Source organism: Pinus tabuliformis, chromosome J (assembly GCF_031772625.1).
Source record: "Pinus tabuliformis cultivar Carrire ecotype Pingquan chromosome J, CPIR1, whole genome shotgun sequence".
NCBI lineage: Eukaryota > Viridiplantae > Streptophyta > Pinopsida > Pinales > Pinaceae > Pinus > Pinus tabuliformis.
The window spans coordinates 952,268,430-952,290,744 of NC_142295.1; the positions used below are offsets into that span (position 1 = coordinate 952,268,430).

Here is a 22,315-nt window from a genome sequence, read left to right on the forward strand (position 1 = left end):
CACGATTGACCAAATTGGAAATGATCTAATTCTTCAATTGACCATACAGAAGTGGACCCATCATTGACAAGGCATATCAACTGATTCATGTATATTGCTAACGACATACAACGTATGTCACTGATTGGAACAAATGAAAAACCCCACTCATTTTTTATTACGTCAAACCAGTAGATTGTATACCCGTACCGAGGATAATCTTCATACTCCTTGTCAAGATACAGCCAAAACAATTTACTTTTATAAAACACTACATTCTTGGGGGTGAAGTGCCACCAAATGGAACAGTAACCCTTTGCCATACCCTATCAAGACTACTACAAACATAAAATTCAGACTGCATTCCATCATAAATATGTTTTAGAACAACCCAGTCATATTTTCTACTACTTATATTTTCCAATAATGAAAAGAACCCCAAGTCTCCAATTCGTACTGGTCCTATGTTTTTAAATGCCTTTGTAAATGGATTCGCTACAAAATAGTCATGTGTTTGGGAGAATTCTGCTGTAAGGATAAAACCACCATTGGTCCAACAACACATTGTACTCTGTATCTTGAATCTATGAATCCCAAATGAAATTGATATATGTGGCCATTCTGATTAAGGTATTGGGTAGCAAAACAATTGTCTTCACTATTGAGGAAACGAATGAGAAATCCAAATTGGTTCGTGGAGACATTCTTGCAACGTAAAAAGAAAGAAGGGTTATGCAAAGCATTCTTCCATTTTTTACATACAGTGCCAAACTTTATCACAACTGATAAAGGGAGCCACAACAAGACAAGTTCAAGAACTTCGGATGGAAGAGAACTCCAAATAGCTAGATCCATGATGAAACAATGAAATCACCTAACAGTAAAAAAAAAGAAAGGTATTTGATATCAACAAAACAATTTAATGTTGAATAAAATTAAAAGTAACATAAATACATAATTTACCACACACAATTTTCCATTTTGTTGAGACTATGTTAACTGAAAACATAGTAAAGCATCATGAATCCACCATGATGATAGACACAGTGCAAATAGCCATGGAAGCTGTTGAGACAGTCACTAAGAAGGAAGGACATGTAATAAAAGATGTTAAGAAGGAAGAAACCTATGCAGAAGCATATCCTTGGGAGGATGAACAATATTTTGAAGCTGTCAGAAGTATGGAGAAGTATCTTTCAAAAGATAAAATCTCTAAAGTAAAGGAGGATGGAGAATGTCTCTTAAATGAAAGAAGAAATAATTTATTGTAGCAGAAAGAATTTGATAATACATTGGTATTTGAAACTGTGACAACACAAGAACAAGTTGTTGTGCAAGAAGGAGATGAAGTTCACTTTGAAGAGCTGATATGTGAAGCAACAGTTGAGACTATTGAACCTTATGATTTCCAAACTAATAATTTGTGTATAAATGCTTATAAAGTTCCACGAAGAAATTGCATTGCTTACACTTACTTTGTAATTATGTATTGATTTATATATATATATGTCCAGAGATTTAATCCCAAATTGAATAAGTGTAAGCATCAAATGGTGGAAGATAAGCGAACTATATCATTCTGTATATATACATATGTTTGTGTGTGTGTGTAGGTGAAGTGCAACAATCACATAGAGAATATATAAAGAGCAGGATCGAGATGGGGTGTTGAATCCATTAGAAGGACCAATCAAAGGTCAGGAGGAAGAGTGCATGACAAAATAATAGTGGGACGAAACCTTTAAAGAAGAGCAAAAATTAAGACTTGGCATAAATTTCTAAGTAAGAGGAACGAGCGGAGGAGTGAAGATCCATGCTCAGGAACCATTAGATCTGGGAAGATAAACGGCTGAGATTGAATCGGGAAGGAAAACTATCGCATTGGCGGGTTCATTATATAGTTTAACTCCCCCAAACGGAAAACCCAATTACATTAAGAAACGGTGAAAAACACAGTCGGAACTAAGTGCCGAACTTGAAATATTATAGGGAATGGTTTATATCCCTATCAGGTCTATAAAGATATCGGATCAACATATGGAAGTGAAAGGAGTCTGGCATTGAGGTTGAGCGATATGTGATCACGCAAGTTAATCTGAACCGTTGGATCGCAGATCGAATCAGGAAGGCGAAATATTGCATCGGTGGGCTCATTATACATTTTAACTCCCGCAAATGGAAAACCCAATTACACTAAGAAACGGTGAAAAACACAGTGAGAATCAAGTGCTAGACTTGAAATATTATAGGGAATGGTTTATATCCTTATCAGGTCCGTAAAGATATCCGATCAGCGTATGGAAGTGGAAGGAGTTTGGCATTAAGCTTGAGCGATATGCGATAGCACGACTTAATCTCAACTGTTAGATTGCAGATCGGATTGACGGTCAAGATCTGATTGCAAATCACAATCGGAGGAAGTGCAAATCGGAGTGCGCAATGGAAAGGCTTGGAGACCCAAAACCGATGGGCCTATAGTGGCGAATCTATAAAATTTGAGATCCGCTATATATATGATTCGGAGCAGGTTTCCTGTGTAATCCATATATTTCCGTTAAAGTGGTTTAATGCTAAAACATACGTTAACGCTCCAATATCACATATCAGAGCGGAAGGGGCGATGAAGATACATATATATACGTATGACCGTGGAAGGAGCGATGGCTGATTACGATGAGGTTAAACCTCGGGAAACGTGACAAGGTTGTACGGAAGGGAAAAAAGGTATGTTTATGTGGGCATTTTCCTTTGTAAATGGTTTATAAGGAAATATGCACCGATAAGAGATTTATGTGTTAAAAACATATGTAACCAAAGGTTTTGTAAGGGGAAGCTTATATATGTGTGATTTAAGGTTTTGTAAAGGTTGTGAAGTGGTTTTAAGTCCCAATCTTTTGGGAGAAGATCAACGACAGAGAAGCAATAAATTTTGGGAGAGCATTTAAAAAAAAGACCAGAACCTTCTTTTTTCTACGGGCTAGTGATATCACGAAGATTTTATACACAATCGATTCCCTTCTTTTTTTCTACAGCCTAGTCATCTCATTTCAATTAAAGTGGAAAAATATCACGGAAAGAAAAACTGTACATACCTATAAGATCAATTTCTGAATGCCTTTGAAACCTAAAAAAATAGTAAGGAATAATTGAATCACACACGAACTACACCAAATTATCAGAGACAACCGCGAGAGCATGGAAACAATTAAAAACGCAATCACTGAGAAAGCGTTTCTCCAGTGCTAAAACCTGAAAAAATAATAGGGAATAATTCAGTCAGACACGAACTACACAAAATTATCATAGAAAATTGCGAGAGCTTGGAAACAATTAAAATTGCAATGAGATTTGCCACCTTTTTTACTAGATAGAAGCCGAGAGAACTCAGCATTCCACTTATCCTTCAACAATTCCAACAACCTTAAGTTCTAACAAAGAAATGCATGCATCCACAGAGCATTTGACAATCACTGAGAAAGCGTTTCTCCAATGCTTAAACCTGGAAAAATAGTAGGGGATAATTCAATTAGAAACAAATTACACCAAATTATCAAAGATAGCCGCGAGAGCTTGGAAACAGTTAAAAACGCAATAAGATTTGCCACCTTTTTACCAGATAGAAGCTAAGAGAATCCAACATTCCAGTTATCCTTCAACAATTCCAACAACCTTAAGTGCTAACAAATAAATGCATGCATCCACAGAGCGTTTGATTATAATATATGGAATGGGCCCTACTATGAGGTTCGAACTTTTGTAATGTAACTAAAAACTCAAAACCCCTAGTGGAGGAGAATACGAATAGGCAGAACGTTTCATATTTCGACTGTACTTAACTGAATTAAAGAAATGTTTCATCGATGGATGCCTACATACCTCATTGTCATGGTTATTGATGATTGTCAGGCATAAATTCTTCAACTGTCATTGTAATGGATGAAACGTGTCCTTATTACTCAAATTTATGCCTACATACCTCATTGTCATGGTTATGGATGATTGTCGGGCATAAATGCTTCAACCGTCATTGTAATGGATGAAAACATGTCCTTATGCTTCAACCATTCATACGTTTCAGAATGCAAAGAGACCACTTTCAAAGGCACTTTCAAAGACGGGTGTTCAACACTAATTTTTTTATTTCATTTTTCTTAATCCTACATATGTGGTTATCAACGAGAGGCACAGTAAATTTTTAATCATGCTTTGTAAAAAATTAATTTAAGTATGGTTTAAACATGTGATCTAGACATGCAAGAAAGTTATTGTTGTGAATTTCATTCATTGATTTAGTGACGACTACAAGAATATATTGGCATCTTTCAATTCAGGCCATCCGATCAAAAAGATTAATTAAAAAAATGATTAAGTTGTTGATTCCGATAGGGGGATGCCTATCGACGTAAAAATGAAATCTGAAAACCCAAGCATCTACTTATGTTGGAATAACCCATCTGTCGATAGAAACAACAATCTATAAATACCATTAATACTTGATTGAATGCATGAATCCAGAGTGCCCACACAAATATCGAGCTTTCATGAATTTTTTGGCTTTAAAAAATTGTGCATGGAGCTAAGAGTAGCTAAATCATTGTTCAAAATCTACCATCCAAATAAAAATAAATAAAACTAACTGAAACTGCTCCGTTCTGCAAAAGTATTTATTATCAACTTCGAAATCCACCGTAACAAGTCTATGTCAATCTCTTTAGCAGTTACCATGACATATTGGAACTCCAACCCACTCATTAATTAAGTATCCAACAAAATAACAAATTGATCTATACTGTATAGTTAATTTGAAGAGAAATTATGTACGCCCATCATCTTATTTTAAACAATGCAAACTCAATTTCGAATACATCAACATAATCCCATGTTGTGAACATAAACTTAAACAGTAGTCTTAATGCAGAGAGGGGAAAGCAAGTTGAGTGATAGTATAAATTTGACAGTCTGAAATGGCTTGGCTTTATTTATGACATGAGATGATGGAAAAACTACATACACAAAGAGGCATCCCCGGTCTATATTTTCTGATCTTATAATATTCAACGATCTTATACTTTCATATCCATGTGGTAGCTACTATGTTATGCTAGGCATCATCTCCCACTGATATTAGCCATCTTAATACTAGATTATAATTATATACATGTAGCAATTAATAGCAAGGGGAGAGCTTCCAGAGCTAGTTGTCCTGCTTGTTCCATTTCCACAGCACAGCGTGAGTGCCATCTTTGATGCCTCCATTCCTCTTGTCTCCCTAGAATGCATCTAGGTTGAGTCCAATGTTATTGGCCATCCTTACTATTCGATACCCATATCCCATGTCCTCAATCTCTCTCCACAGTATGTTCTCATCATTAGTGGAGGAGCCTTCATACTGTTGACAGTTGGGAGAAATTATCTCCAAGTTGGTTCTCCGTAATTCAAATTCCTAATTTGTCTCTGCCACTAGTTGTACAAATAGACTCCTGAAAATTGGCTGTATAGATAGACGAGAATAACTCCTGTGATTGTATCAGCTTTCCTTATACTAGTCCTAAACTATAGGATCTAAATTGTATACAACGGCTATTTATGCCGAACAAGTATCAGTAAAAAAAAATTTGAAGCCTTTCACACAAACTACTTGTTTCTGACTTGGTATCAGAGCGAGGTTCTTCACCTCTGTGCCTGAATTCTCATATACCCCTCACATCATGACTAAGGATCAACCCGAATCATCTTTGGTACCAGTCATTCATGTTCAATCAGAAAACCCTAGTTTCACCACCAATATCATCCTTATCGAAGTTAATTATGATGTCTGGTCCCAAATCATGGAAATGCAGATCCCAGGGCGTGAGAAGCTTGAATACCTCACGGGTAAAACACCTATTCCGCAGGTCACTGATGCTACCTATGCAAAGTGGTATGCTGAAAATCAAAAGGTAAAAGGATGGTTTCTAACTTCTATGTCACTAGAGATTATGAAGTGCTATCTTACATTGTCTATTGCACGTGAAATCTGGACTGCTCTTGCTAAAGCTTTCTATCATGGGTCAGATGAATCGCAACTCTTTGCATTGAATCAACGGGCATTCTCCACCAAATAGGTTGGTCATTCTCTTTCCACCTATTATTGTGATATAGTAGAAATCTTCCAAGAACTAGATCATCGTGATAGGATTGTCATGAAGGATCTCGAAGATGTTTTCGCCTATAAAAAATCAGTTGAGAGACTACGGGTGCATATCTTCTTGAATGGACTAGATGCAGACTTTGAACAAATTCGAGGTGAGATTCTCAGAAAGGATCCTGCGCTCGATCTTGAAGCAACTTATGCATATGTTCGCCATGATTCCATTCGCCGAGCTGCACTTCATGGTGAACCTAAACACTCTGAATCCACTGCTATGGTGGCTTGTCAAGGCAATCCTTACCAATTGCAAACACATTCGAAACCAGATCACACTTCTGGTCCATCGAGTCACACAACTGACCAAATTCGATCATATGGATCACAAAATCATAGCTATGAAATAGGGGCTGCAAAATCAGAACATGTATGTACTCATTGTGGGGAAACCGAGCATACAAAGTCATGTTTCTATGAATTAATTGGATATCCAGAATGGTGGGATCCTACCAAGGCATGTCGCAAGCGAAATTCAAAATCAAATCATCAGGCTTCTGTCGCTATGGCTGAGCCCTCCACCGACACCAGTGCTACTAAGGAAGCCTCTTCTTTCATTGCTACTTCTGGGAATGTTGTTAAGTCTCTTCATACCTCTATCCCTATTAATCATAGTAAATGGATAATTTATTCAAGTGCCACAGATCACATGACCTTTGATGGTAAACATATTGAGTCCATGAAATCCTCAGACCACCATATAGTGTCCACAGCCAATGGTACTCCCTCTCATGTGGTTGGAGAATTTTCAATTTCTCTTACCCAAAATTTGAATTTGGAGTCTGTTCTAGTTGTTCCTTCTCTTAATCATAAATTATTGTCTGTTGCTCAAATAACCCTCACTTTGAACTGTATTGTGATATTTTGGCCTAACCTTTGTGTTTTTAAGGACATTCGGACTCGAAAGACAATTGGTTATGGTACTAGGAGAGGAAAGCTCTACTATCTTGATCTACTGCTAGCAAGCTCCAATCAGTTGGCTCAAGTTTTCTCAGCTAATAAGTCCGACACACATAAAAATTCAGGAGTCTGGTTATGGCATAGGCGTTTAGGTCATGTATCTTTTGGATATTTACAGAAATTTTTTCCAAAGCTCTTTTCTCAATTAAATGTTTCGGATTTTAAGTGTGACATTTGTGAACTGGCTAAAAGTCACCGTGTCCCATTTCCCATTAGTATGCATAAAAGTCCTATACCTCTTATGGTTATTCACTCTGATGTCTGGGGACCTGCAAAAACTTCTTCTTTGAGTGGATCACGTTGGTTTGTTTCTTTTATTGATGATCATACTCGCATGACATGGGTTTGTTTAATGAAATCAAAGAATGAAGTTAGTTCCCTGTTTCAACAATTTCACAAATTAATAGCCACCCAAGATCAATCAAATATTCAAGTTCTTCTTACTGATAATGGTGGAGAGTTTGTTAATCAAGACTTGAAACAATACCTGAATTTACATGGAATTGTTCATCAAACGACTTGCCCTTACTCCCCTCAACAAAACGGGGTAGCAAAACGGATAAATCGTCACCTTCTCGAAGTTTTTCTTGCTTCCTTGTTTGGGGCTCATATGCTTATTAGTTATTGGGGAGAAGCCATTATGGCTGCAGCTTATCTCATTAACTGTGTACCCTCTAGTTCACTACAATTTCAGACCCCCTTTGATGTTCTCCCTAATACTGTGAGTGCCCCTACCATACCGAATCTGTCCCCTAAAGTTTTTGGGTGTGTAGCCTTTGTGCACCTTCACAAACCCTTTAGAAATAAGCTGGAACCATGTGCCCTTTGCTATGTCTTTATTGGCTATGCCTTGCATCAAAAAGGTTATCGGTGTTATCACCCCCCTTCTCGTAAAATTTATGTTACACTTGATGTGGTCTTTCATGAAGATGATATGTATTATTCTGCGTCTGCATCTCCACTTCACGGGGAGAGTAGAGATGAAATGGAGACTTTGCATCGTTGTTTGGACCTTAATCTTATAAGTGGAGATAATTTGGACACTAGGGGTGAATGTGACCATTTGGAAACTAGTGATGAATGTCCAAGTGATTGTTATGAAACCAACTCACAGAAAGATAGAAAAGATAGATGAACGCCTTAGAATTCAGCTTCTTTGAGGGGGAAACCTCCTTTACATTACACAAATGAACAATTCTTGGATGATTCAAATGACAAAACCTCCTTTCTATATATAGGAGTCTAAGGAGTCACAATATAACCCAGCTGACCTAACAATAATAATATAAAGCCACAAAAATAACAATACAGGGATTCTATGGGGTACAGTAATAAAAATATGGGGACACTAGGGGTGCAACAATATTAATAAGGGATACAACTACAATAGTAATGGGGTAATCACTAGTATTATAGGGACTTAACATGTCTCTCTCCTTTAAAAAAGTGTTGTCCTCAACGCTTGAGTAGTTATGGATGCTTCTGTATAAAATTCTCATCCTCCCATGTGGAGTCTTCAGCGGATAAGTTCTTCCACTTGATGAGATACTCCGAAATTGATCGATTTCGTAGATGTCGAGTTCTTGTTTCTGTCACTGCTTCCGGTTCCAATATAATTTTTCCTTCCTCGTCAAGTTCTGGCAATATTGTTTGCACTGGGAGCTTGTCGCCTATAACCTTCTTTAAACATGAAACATGGAAAACTGGGTGCACTCAAGACGTTGTAGGAAGCTCCAATTTGTATGCCATAGTACCAATCTTTTGCAACACCTTGTACGGACCATAATACTTTGGTGATAATTTATTATCCTTCTTAGCTTGCTTGAGGGACATTTGTTTATATGGTTGTAGTCATAGGAATACCCAATCACCTACATCAAAACTTCTTTCACTGCGATGTTGATCTGCCTATTGTTTCATTCTATTCTATGCCAACACAAGGTTATCCTTTAAGTGTTGGAGGAATTGCTTTTGATGTTCTATGTGATGTTCCACTGCTTGAACCTTAGAATTTTCTCGTAAATATGATGTGATGGATGGTGGCTGATTCATAAAGTGCCATAAATGGGGTCATTTTTGTTGTTATATGGAAGGAAGTGTTATACCACCATTTGGCCAAAGGAAACCATTTGACCCATTGTGTTTGTTTATCAGATATAAAGCAATGAAGATATCCTTCCAAACATTTGTTTACTATCTCAGTTTGCCCATCAGATTGAGGATGATAAGATGAGCTATGAGCTAACTGAGTACCAAGAGAAGAAAATAATTCTGTCCAAAAATTTCCAATGAAAATGGAATCTCTGTCACTTAATAGTCTTTGGGTTTCCATGTAGCTTTTGAATTGTTTCCATAAATGCAGTAGAAACTGTATTGGCTTTAAATGGATGTGATAATGCACAAAAGTGTGCATACTTGGTAAGTCTGTCAACTACCACCATGATGACACTCTTTCCCTCAGACTTGGGTAAACTTGTGATAAAATCCATTGAAACCTCCTCCCAACATTGGCTTGGAATGGATAAAGGTTGTAATAGACCCGGGGTCTTAATTGTTTCAACTTTATTTTGTTGGCAAACCAAACATTCTGCCACAAACTTTTGAATATCCGATTTAAGGCCATCCCAAAAAAATTCCTTCTTAACCCTGTGGTAATTTTTTAAAAATCCTGAGTGCCCTCCTAAGGGAGAAGTGTGCAATTCCATAAGAATATTTTGTTTGAGTTGGGAATTATTACAGAGGTATAAGCGATCTTTGTACCATAACGAATCATTTTGCCAGCTAAATGTATCAGATGTACTGGAATCTTGTTGTAAATTTCGAATAAGTGCCCACACTTCTTCATCATTCTTCCATTCCTCCCTTGCTTCGTTTATCCAATCTGGTTAGATAATAGAAATGACGCACAACAATTCTTCCACATCCTCATCCTTTCTTGAGAGTGCATCTGCCACCACATTTTGCTTCCCTTTTTTGTAGGAAGCTCCAATTTGTATGCCATAGTAGCAATCTTTTGCAACACCTTGTACGGACCATAATACTTTGGTGATAATTTATTATCCTTCTTAGCTTGCTTGAGGGACATTTGTTTATATGGTTGTAGTCGTAGGAATACCCAATCACCTACATCAAAACTTCTTTCACTGCGATGTTGATATGCCTGTTGTTTCATTCTATTCTATGCCAACACAAGGTTATCCTTTAAGTGTTGGAGGAATTGTTTTTGATGTTCTATGTGATGTTCCACTGCTTGAACCTTAGAATTTTCTCGTAAATATGATGTGATGGATGGTGGCTGATTCATAAAGTGCCATAAATGGGGTCATTTTTGTTGTTATATGGAAGGAAGTGTTATACCACCATTTGGCCAAAGGCAACCATTTGACCCATTGTGTTTGTTTATCAGATACAAAGCAATGAAGATATCCTTCCAAACATTTGTTTACTATCTCAGTTTGCCCATCAGATTGAGGATGATAAGATGAGCTATGAGCTAACTGAGTACCAAGACAAGAAAATAATTCTGTCCAAAAATTTCCAATGAAAATGGAATCTCTGTCACTTAATAGTCTTTGGGTTTCCATGTAGCTTTTGAATTGTTTCCATAAATGCAGTAGAAACTGTATTGGTTTTAAATGGATGTGATAATGCACAAAAGTGTGCATACTTGGTAAGTCTGTCAACTACCACCATGATGACACTCTTTCCCTCAGACTTGGGTAAACTTGTGATAAAATCCATTGAAACCTCCTCCCAACATTGGCTTGGAATGGATAAAGGTTGTAATAGACCGGGGGTCTTAATTGTTTCAACTTTATTTTGTTGGCAAACCAAACATTCTGCCACAAACTTTTGAATATCCGATTTAAGGCCATCCCAAAAAAATTCCTTCTTAACCCTGTGGTAATTTTTTAAAAATCCTGAGTGCCCTCCTAAGGGAGAAGTGTGCAATTCCATAAGAATATTTTGTTTGAGTTGGGAATTATTACAGAGGTATAAGCGATCTTTGTACCATAACGAATCATTTTCCAGCTAAATGTATCAGATGTACTGGAATCTTGTTACAAATTTCGAATAAGTGCCCACACTTCTTCATCATTCTTCCATTCCTCCCTTGCTTCATTTATCCAATCTGGTTAGATAATAGAAATGGCGCACAACAATTCTTCCACATCCTCATCCTTTCTTGAGAGTGCATCTGCCACCACATTTTGCTTCCCTTTTTTGTAGGAAGCTCCAATTTGTATGCCATAGTACCAATCTTTTGCAACACCTTGTACGGACCATAATACTTTGGTGATAATTTATTATCCTTCTTAGCTTGCTTGAGGGACATTTGTTTATATGGTTGTAGCCGTAGGAATATCCAATCACCTACATCAAAACTTCTTTCGCTGCGATGTTGATTGGCCTGTTGTTTCATTCTATTCTGTGCCAACACGAGGTTATCCTTTAAGAGTTGGAGGACCTGTTGTTGATGTTCTATGTGATGTTCCACTGCTTGAACCTTAGAATTTTCTCGTAAATATGATGTGATGGATGGTGGCTGATTCATAAAGTGCTATAAATGGGGTCATTTTTGTTGCTATATGGAAGGAAGTGTTATACTACCATTCAGCGAGAGGCAACCATTTGACCCATTGTGTCTGTTTATCAGATACAAAGCAACAAAGATATCCTTCCAAACATTTGTTTACTATCTCAGCTTTCCCATCAGATTGAGGATGATAAGATGAGCTATGAGCTAACTGAGTACCAAGACAAGAAAATAATTCTGTCCAAAAATTTCCAGTGAAAATGGGATCTTTGTCACTTACAATAATCTTTGGGTTTCCATGTAGCTTTTGAATTATTTCCATAAATGTAGTAGAAACTGTATTGGCTTTAAATGGATGTGATAATGCACAAAAGTGTGCATACTTGGTAAGTCTGTCAACTACCACCATGATGACACTCTTTCCCTCAGACTTGGGTAAACCTGTGATAAAATCCATTGAAACCTCCTCCCAACGTTGGCTTGGAATGGATAAAGGTTGTAATAGACCCGGGGTCTTAATTGTTTCAACTTTATTTTGTTGGCAAACCAAACATTCCACCACAAACTTTTGAATATCTAATTTAAGGCCATCCCAAAAAAATTCCTTCTTAACCCTGTGGTAAGTTTTTAAAAATCCTGAGTGCCCTCCTAAGGGAGAAGTGTGCAATTCCATAAGAATATTTTGTTTGAGTTGTGAATTCTTACAAGGTATAAGTGATCTTTGTACCATAACGAATCATTTTGCCAGCTAAATGTATCAGATGTAATGGAATCTTGTTGTAACTTTCAAATAAGTGTCCACACTTCTTCATCATTCTTCCATCCTCCCTTGCTTCGTTTATCCAATCTGGTTGGATAATAGAAATGGAGCACAACAATGCTTCCACATCCTCATCCTTTCTTGAGAGTGCATCTGCCACCACATTTTGCTTCCCTTTTTTGTAGATGATTTCAAAGTCATAACCCAACATCTTTGTGACCCACTTTTGTTGCTCTTCAGAGGATAATCTTTGTTCTAAAAAGTATTTAAGGCTATCATGATCCATTTTTACCTTGAAGTGTCTTCCCATTAGGTAGGGTCGCCATTTCTTAAGTGCATGTAGTATTGCCAACATTTCCTTCTCATAAATAGCTTTTTCAAAAAAATTTCCCTTGATTGGATGACTTTCAAAAGCAATGGGTCTTTCATCTTGCATTAAAACAACACCAATTCCATTCCCTGAAGCATCACATTCCACAATAAAGGTTTTTGTGAAGTCTGGTGTAGCTAAGACCGGTGCTTGGCACATTGCCTCTTTAAGATGTTCGAAGGCCTTTGTTGCTTCTGGAGTCCATGAAAATGCATCTTTCTTCAATAATGTTGTTAGAGGTGCTGCTATTCTCCCATAATTCTTAACAAACTTGTGATAATACCCTGTCAACCCGAGAAATCCTCACAGATGCTTTATGGATGTGGGGATTTTCCATTCCTTAATGGATTTAATTTTGCTAGGGCCTACCTTAACTCCTTCATGAGATACAATATGACCCAGATATTCCACCTCTTGTACTCCAAAGAAACATTTGGATCTTTTTGCATATAATTGTTTCTCCTCCAATAGTTGTAGCACCCTGTCAACATGTTCAACATGATCCTTCCAAGACTTGCTGTAGATTAGTATATCATCAAAAAATACTAACACAAATTTTCTAAGGAAGGGTTTGAAAATGGAATTCATCAAACCTTGAAATGTAGAAGGTGCATTGGTAAGGCCAAAAGGCATGACCAAAAATTCATAATGACCCTCATGAGTTCTAAATATTGTTTTCGGAATGTCTTCAGTCTTCATTCTGATTTGATGATATCCTGAACGAAGATCCAACTTGGTGAAGTAAATTGATCCATGCAATTCATCCAGTAATTCATCAATGACAGGAATGGGCAACTTATCTTTAATAGTGAGCTTGTTGAGCTCCCTATAATCTAGACACATGCGCCATGATCCATCCTTCTTGTGCACCAATACTACTGGAGCAGAGAAAGAACTTTGACTAGGTTGAATTATACTAGCCTCTAGCATTTCTGCAACCATACGTTCAATTTCACTCTTTTGGGCATAGGGATATCTGTACGGCCTGATGTTTGGAGGAACACTTCCTGGAATCAGATGAATAGCATGATCATGATCATGAATAGGTGGGAGACCTTTGGGAGTCTCAAATACCTTGGAATGATTGTCCAAGACTTTTTGAGATCTGGAGAAATAGATGATTCCGATGTGGAAACATCTAGCGAACATAATTGTGCAATTACACCTCTTTGTTCCTTTTTTAGTAGCTTTGTCATACCGTTAGAGCTGATTATCTTTCCTGGTTTCCCTGCAATACCCCTTAATTCAACTTCCTTTCCTTCCGCAGAAAATTTCATGAAAAGTTCTTGAAAATTAAAAGCTATTGTACCCAAGGATTGTAGCCATTGGACTCCTAGTACAACATCAGCACCTCCCATTGGAATGGAAAGCATTGGGCTATCAATACAAATTCTCCCATGGATAGCTTGATATTATGGCACTTTCCAAAGCAATTTATCATTCCTCCATTTGCAACCATCACTTGACACTCTGGTGCTGGATATAGGAAGCAATTCAATTCTTTTGCTACCTTACAATGAATAAAATTGTGGGTACTTCTTGAATCAATCAACACTATTACCTTTTTCTTCTTGATTTTTCCTTCTATCTTGATGGTTTGAGGAGTGGTAATTCCAGCCAATGCATTACAAGATATGGTCGGATTCATTTCTTCTTTATCTAGGCTTTGTTCCTGGAGTATATCCTCTTCTTTTAACCTTTCTTGCTCCTTTTCTTCTTCCTCTTCACAATCTATGTAGAATAATTTCTTCTCAGCACACTTATGACCTTTAGTGTATTTGCCATCACAAATGTAACAAAGCCCTTTTGCTCTTTTTTCTTCCAATTGTTGTGGTGTCAACCTTATAGATTATGGAAGGCTAGGGGTAACAACACTTCCATCTTTATAGTTGTGACTGGTATGCTTCCCGGTTGCCATAATTTTGCTTTCCATTTTTCTTGCTAACCTAAATGCCTTCTCTAATGAATCAAGTTCCCAAAGGAAAACATCATGTTGGATATTATCCTTTAAAGTCCCTATGAACACATCAATCCTATGCTCCTCTGGAATATTTTTTACTCTTATGTTCAATTTTTGGAACTCCTCAATGTGCTCCATTATTGAACCCCTTTGTTTGAGACTTATCAATTGGCTAAAAAAAGTGTTGTTTTTTGTGTCCTCATAATGTGCTGTCAATTCTTCCGTAAAAATTGCCCAAGTGATAATTTGTTTATGGGAGCAAAGCCATTGATACCATACAAATTGATTTGGTTCCAAATATAAAGTTGCAATACGTACCTTTTGTGTGTTTTGCACATTATTGAGATCGAAAAATTGCTCCATCTGTAATATCCATATTGCGAGGTCCTTGCCATCAAACTTCCTCATATTGATTTTTGGAATATGGTGGCTCTTCGATCCAACATTAGAGTCTATGGAATCATGATTAACATTTCTTTTGTTCTCATCATGAGTTTCATTTACTACCCTTTCACCATTAATGACCATTTCTTGTAGCAACTTATTCATATTTATCTTCAACTCTTCCATGTCTGTCTTCAAATCTATCTTCAAATCGTCCATCTTAGCTTCCATGCCATTCATCTTAGCTTCCACGCCCTTTATCTTAGCTTCTGTTAGCTTTTGTGAGAGTGACATTTGTTGCACTTGGTCTTGTAATTTTGATATATCATGTAGCATTTCTTCTTCTTCTTCATGAGTCATGCTAGTGCTTTCAGGTTGCTTACTAGGTGTTTTCATTTTCTTTCCTCGGGGCATTGGTTACTGATAATAATGCTCTACTATGCCTTTTGAATTCTTCAAAATAATTTTTCAAACCAAGCTTAAGAAAAAATTTAAAAAAATCTACACACCATTTTTCACTTTGAAGGAGTTTGATATTGCCTCTGATGTATCTCTGTAATTTTGGATCATCCAGTTCCAAAATTGTGATCTATAGTAGCCCTCTGTGTCCTCTTTCCATGCCACCAGTTTGACCCAAATTGGATTCTCAAAGGAAGATTTATGCCAAATCTCCCATAGTGATCTGATTATAGACTACTTCAGTAGAACAAACTTGTATGATATGCCACGTGTCCCTGTTTCAACCTTTGGCTCTGAAAAATATATACAAGAGACTACAGTCTGTCCTCTTTCTGTAGCTTCTTATGAAACTTCAATCCGATGCTCAGAGAGAAAGTTATGATGATTTTCCCTAAGTCACCTGTTTGGAATGTAATTCAGGAGTCTGCAAAAAGACCAACTTCCTCAGATCATATCTCCACAAATATAGCGCGAAAAGCTCTGAAATTCAGACCCAAGGTTCAGTGCGATTTCTTATCAAATGGGTTTTTTTTCGCTTCTGAAACGTCGAAGAAAGAAAGTTATAGCTAAAATTCCACGATGACCTATTTGGAGCAGCAAAACCCTAGAATCCAAAGCTATGATACCAAATGTTATGAAACTAGCTCACAAAAAGATAGAAAAGATAGTTAAACGCCTTAGAATTTAGCCTCTTCGAGGGGGCAACCTCCTTTACATTACACAAATGAAAAATTCTTGGATGATTCAAATGAAAAAACCTCCTTTCTATATATAGGAGTCTAAGGATTCACAATACACCCCAACCGACCTAACAATAATAATATAAAGCCACAAAAATAACAATAGAGGGATTCTACGGGGCATAGTAATAAAAATATGGGGACACTAGGGGCACAACAATATTAATAATGGATACAACTACAATAGTAATGGGGTAATCACTAGTATTATAGGGACTTAACAGTGATGGTGACACTGTAACTCATAGAGGTGATTGTCCAGATGGGCAACAAGTTTTGGAGAATGAGGTTCCGGATCAAATGGAAGTGGAAGTGCCATCTGTGTCTTCCTCCTCTCACAATGTACCACGAAACCAATTGTCTTCTCTAGCCGATTCCATGCCCGAGTCTCAAGTAAACTTTGAATCTGAACCTCACTTAAAAATATTACCAGATCGAGTCAGAAGAGGGAAACCCAAAGTTAACTATGAACCTGTTCTCAACTCCAAATCTAAGTATCCCATAAGCAATTATGTATCCTACCATAGACTTTCAAATGAGAGTAAGGAATTTGTGAATCAATTATCTATTGTAACTACTCCTAATAGTGTGCAGGAAGCTTTGAAAGATCCTAGATGGAGGGAGGCGATGAATGAAGAAATGAAGTCTCTTCAAAAGAATTCAACGTGGGAAGTTGTTGACTTGCCTAAAGGGAAGATACCTATTGGATGTAGGTGGGTATTCTCCATTAAATACAAAGTTGATGGAACCATAGAACGATTCAAAGCAAGACTTGTCGCCAACGGATATACTCAAACATATGGAATTAATTATATGGAGACATTCACACCAGTGGTCAAAATTAATACAGTCTGTATTTTACTATCTCTTGTGGTGAATTTTGATTGGCCATTGCATCAATTCGATGTAAAGAATGCATTTATGCATGGAGATTGTTAGGCCCCTATAATACTAGTGATTACCCCATTAATATTGTAGTTATACCCCTTATTTATATTGTTGTGCACTTATTACCCCCATATTGTTACTTTTGTGCCCCATAGAATCCCTCTATTGTTATTTTTGTGGCTTTATATTATTATTGTTAGGTCGGCTAGACTATATTGTGACTCCTTAGACTCCTATATATAGAAAGGAGGTTTTGTCATTTGTATCATCCAAGAATTGTTCATTTATGTAATGTAAAGGAGGTTGCCCCCTCGAAGAGGCTGAATTCTAAGGCGTTGATCTTTCTTTTCTATCTTTTCTTGAGCTGGTTTCATAACATTTGGTATCAGAGCTTTGGATTCTAGGGTTTCGCTGCTCCAAACAGGTCATCGTGGCATTTTCGCTATAACTTTTTTTCTGTGACATTTCAGAAGTCGCAAAAAAAACCCATTTGAGAAGAAATGGCGCTGAACCTTGGGTCAGAATTTCAGAGCTTTTCGCGCGATATTTTCGGAGATATGATCTGAGGAAGTTGGTCTTTTTGCAGACTCCTGAATTACACTCAAAACAGGTGACCTGGGGAAAAGCGTCATAACTTTCTTTCTGAGCATCGGATTGAAATTTCGTAAGAAGGTACAGAAAGAGGACGGACTGTAGTTTTCTTTTATATATTTTTCAGAGTCAAAGGTCGAAAAATTGACACGTGGCACTTCATACAAGTTTTCTCTTCTGGAAAGGTCTATAATCAGGTCACCTTGGGAGATTGTGCATAACTCTTTTTTGGGGAATCCAATTTGGATCAGACTGGTGGCATTGGAAAGAGGACACAGAGGGCTACTACAGGTAGCAATTTCAGAACTTAAATATTCGTAAGTACAGAGTTACAGTCATTTCAAGTTCGAGGTCCTAAAATCAAGAAAAAGGAAGATGAGGAAGTTTGATGGCAAGGATCCGGTAAATTGGATACTTCAGATGGAGCAATATTTTGATCTACATGGTGTACAAATGTTACAAAAGGTATGTATTGCATCTTCATATTTAGAACCGAATCAGTTTTTATGGTATAAAGGGCTTTGTTCTCGTAAAAAACTTGTTACCTAGCCAATTCTCACGGAGGAAATGATAGCACATTATGAGGATACAAAGAGCAACACCTTCTTTAGAGCAACACCACAACAATTGGAAAGAGTAAAAGGGCTTTGTGACATATTTGAAAGTAAAATTATGGAAACAAGGAAGTCTACCCCTCACAACTATAAATATGGACGTGTTGTTCCTCCTAGCCTTCCACAACCTACAAGGGTTACACCACAACAATTGGAAGAAAAAAGAGAAAAGGGGCTTTGTTACAATTGTGATAGCAAATGCACTAAAGGTCATAAGTGTGCTGAGAAGAAATTATTTTACATAGAGTATGAAGAGGAGGAAGAAAAGGATCAAGAAACATCAAAAGAAGAGGATATATGCCAGGACCTGACCCCAGAGAAAGAAGAAATGAATCAGAACATATCTTGTAAGCTATTGGCAAGAATGACCACTCCTCAAACTCTCAAGATAGAAGGAAATATCAAGAAGAAAAAGGTGCAAGAAGTGAAAGATCACATCAAGAAAGAAGAAATGAATCCAACCATATCTTGTAATTCACTGGTCGGAATTACCACTCCTCAAACTAGCGAGATAGAAGGACATATCAAGAAGAAAAATGTTCAAGAAGTGAAAGATCACATCGAGCGTCAAGAAATGAATCCGACCATATCTTGTAAAGGATTGGAAGAAATTACCACTCCTAAAAATCTAAAGATAGAAGGACATATCAAGAAGAAAAAGGTTCAAGCAGTGAAAGATCACATCGAGCATCAACAACAAGTTCTCCAACTTTTAAAGGATAGCGCCACTTCGGTGCAAAATCAAATGAAACAACAGGTAGATCAACATCACAGTGAAAAATGTTTTGATGTAAGCGATTGGGTATTTTTACTGCTACATCTAAAGCAAGCTATTTATGAGAAGGAAACGTTGGCAATACTACATGCACTTAAAAAATGGCGACCTTACCGAATGGGAAGACTCTTCAAGGATGAGCATGTGGAAGCATTGTTTTGTGCTATTTCTATTATCCAACCAGATTGGATAAACGAAGCAAGGGATGAATGGAAGAAGGACAAAGAAGTATGGCCACTTATTCAAAACTTACAAAAGATCCCAATTCAAACAATATTGCCAGATATTGAAAAGGAAGGAAAAATCATATTGGAACCTGGAGCATTCACAGAAACAAGAACCCGACAGCTACGAAATCGATCAATTTCAGAGTATCTCATCAAGTGGAAGAACTTACCCGCTGAATATTCCACATGGGAAGACAAGAATTTTATACAGAAGCATCAAGAACTACTCAAGGGTTGAGGACAACGCTTTTTGAAGGAGAGGGGCATGTTAGGCCCCTATACTACTAGTGATTACCCCATTAATATTGTAGTTATACCCCTTATTTATATTGTTGTGCCCTTATTACCCCCATATTGTTACTTCTGTGCCCCATAGAATCCCTCTATTGTTATTTTTGTGGCTTTATATTATTATTGTTAGGTCGGCTAGACTATATTGTGACTCCTTAGACTCCTATATATAGAAAGGAGGTTTTGTCATTTGTATCATCCAAGAATTGTTCATTTATGTAATGTAAAGGAGGTTGCCCCCTCGAAGAGGCTGAATTCTAAGGCGTTGATCTTTCTTTTCTATCTTTTCTTGAGCTGGTTTCATAACAGAGATCTCCAAGAAGAAGTATATATGGAGTTGCCCCCTGGCTGTAAGCTGTAGACTAAAGGAAATAAACATGTTTGTAGATTGAAAAAATCTTTATATGGCTTGAAGCAGTCTCCTAGAGCATGGTTTGGGAGGTTCACTAGATTTATGAGGTCTATTGGTTAGAAGCAAAGTAACTCAGATCACACTCTCTTCTTGAAACATAATGGAGAATGAATGACAACCCTCATTATGTACGTTGATGATATGATAGTAACTGGAGATGATCCTGAAGAAAGGAAAGCACTGCAAGAGCAGCTTGCCCATGAGTTTGAAATGACGGATCTTGGGGAATTGAAGTATTTCCTTGGAATTGAAGTGTCAAGATCAAAGAAAGGTAGTTTTCTGTCACAACGGAAATATGTCTTAGACTTATTCAAGGAAACTGGCATGACAGGATGTAGTCCAGCTAGTACCCCTATGGAAGAAAATCTGAAGCTAGGTGTGCACCCAAACCAAGTTCCTACTAACAAGGAGCACTATCAGAGATTGGTTGGAAGATTAATGTATCTTGCACATACTCGGCCAGATTTAGCTTATGCACTAAGTGTTGTCAGTCAATTCATGCACTCCCCAAGTGAAGAACATATGAATGCTGTCATCCAGATCTTATGCTATTTGAAGTCATCTCCAGGAAAGGGAATTTTATTCACAAAAGGTGATAGCTTGGATGTTAAAGCTTATACAGATGCTGATTGGGCTAGGTCAATTGAGGATAGACGTTCTACATCGGGCTACTTCACTTTTATAGGAGGAAATCTGGTTACTTGGCGAAGTAAAAAACAAGAGCTAGTTGCTAGATCCAGTGCTGAGGCCAAATACAGAGGAATGGCTAAGGCAATATGTGAATTTTTGTGGATTAGAAATCTGTTGCAGGATTTACAGATGAAGCAAGTCGGTCCTATGAAGTTATACTGTGATAACAAGGCAGCATGTGATATTGCTCATCAGCCAGTTCAACATGATCAAACTAAGCATGTTGAGGTTGATAGGCATTTTATCAAGGAGAAACTAGAAGCAAAGTTGATTGAAGTTCCTCATGTTCGATCTCAAGACCAGCTTGCTGATGTGCTGACAAAAGCAGTGTCAAGCCAAGCATTTAATGGCTGTCTCAACAAACTTGGCATGAGTGACATCTACTTACCAACTTGAGAGAGAGTGTTGACAGTTGGGAGCAATTATCTCCAAGTTGGTTCTCCATAATTCAAGTCCCTAATTTGTCTCTGCCACTGGCTGTACAAATAGACTCCTGAAAATTGGCTGTACAGATAGACGAGAATCACTCTTGTGATTGTATCAACTTTCCTTATACTAGTCCTAAACTATAGGATGTAAATTGTATACCGCGGCTATTTATGCTGAACAAGTATCAATAAAAAACACAATTGAAGCCTTTCACACAAACTACTTGTTTTTTACTCATACTGAGTGAGCAACACCCCCTAACATTCAGCAATGGCGTGGTGAAGAGCTTGACCCGTGGCTTTGTTCACTAACCCTCACTTGGTTACTCCAGCTTTCGTCCTTCACCCATTGCTGCATGCATGCATACATATACACATCGTATATATCAACAAATATCCATCAAGAATATATATATATATATATATATATTAACAAAATCTATGCAAGCATCTGGGAATATGAGATTGTTACCATTGTGGGATCATTGAGATTGTAGAAGAGCATGACGGCACTGCCATCTCTGATAGCCAAAGCGTAGTCAGGATTTTCCTTAGAGCAGACCCTCACGATGTGGCCTTGTGGAATTATTTGCTGGCCGCTCATCATGCAGCCTCCTCCTGCATTATACTTGTTATAAGCTGCAGGGCCTCCATACTCATTAACTCCATAGCCTCCTCCTGTTGCATTAGAACATGGGTCGCAAGGGGGACTCATTAACTCCATAGCCTCCTCCTGTTGGATTAGAACATGGGTCGCAAGGGGGACGTGGTGGCTACTGCTGATAGCCATAAGAGTCGTAAATCCTCTGGTTCCTCTCTTGGCATGAATCATACTCCCCATAGTATGCCATGGATGAATTAATTCACTATATGACAAACGCAAATTGTTCTTGGAACAAAGAAAAGGGAATCACCTCGATAGCCTGAGATATGAGCTGGTGTTGCTGGTTTTAAGTTTTGGGATGGCCTTATATAGGTGACGAGGGGTGAGTGGAGAATATTTTTATGTGACCGAGAATTGGGTAATATTCACGAGCAAAGGGAATATTAGCATTTTTTTTCAGGC

General features: G+C 37.6%; 1 pseudogene; it reads right to left on the reverse strand.

The window, feature by feature from the left end:
- Positions 1–5,146: 5,146 nt before the first annotated feature.
- LOC149229969 (ricin B-like lectin R40G3) lies at positions 5,147–22,100 on the reverse strand (annotated as a pseudogene).
- Positions 22,101–22,315: the final 215 nt, after the last annotated feature.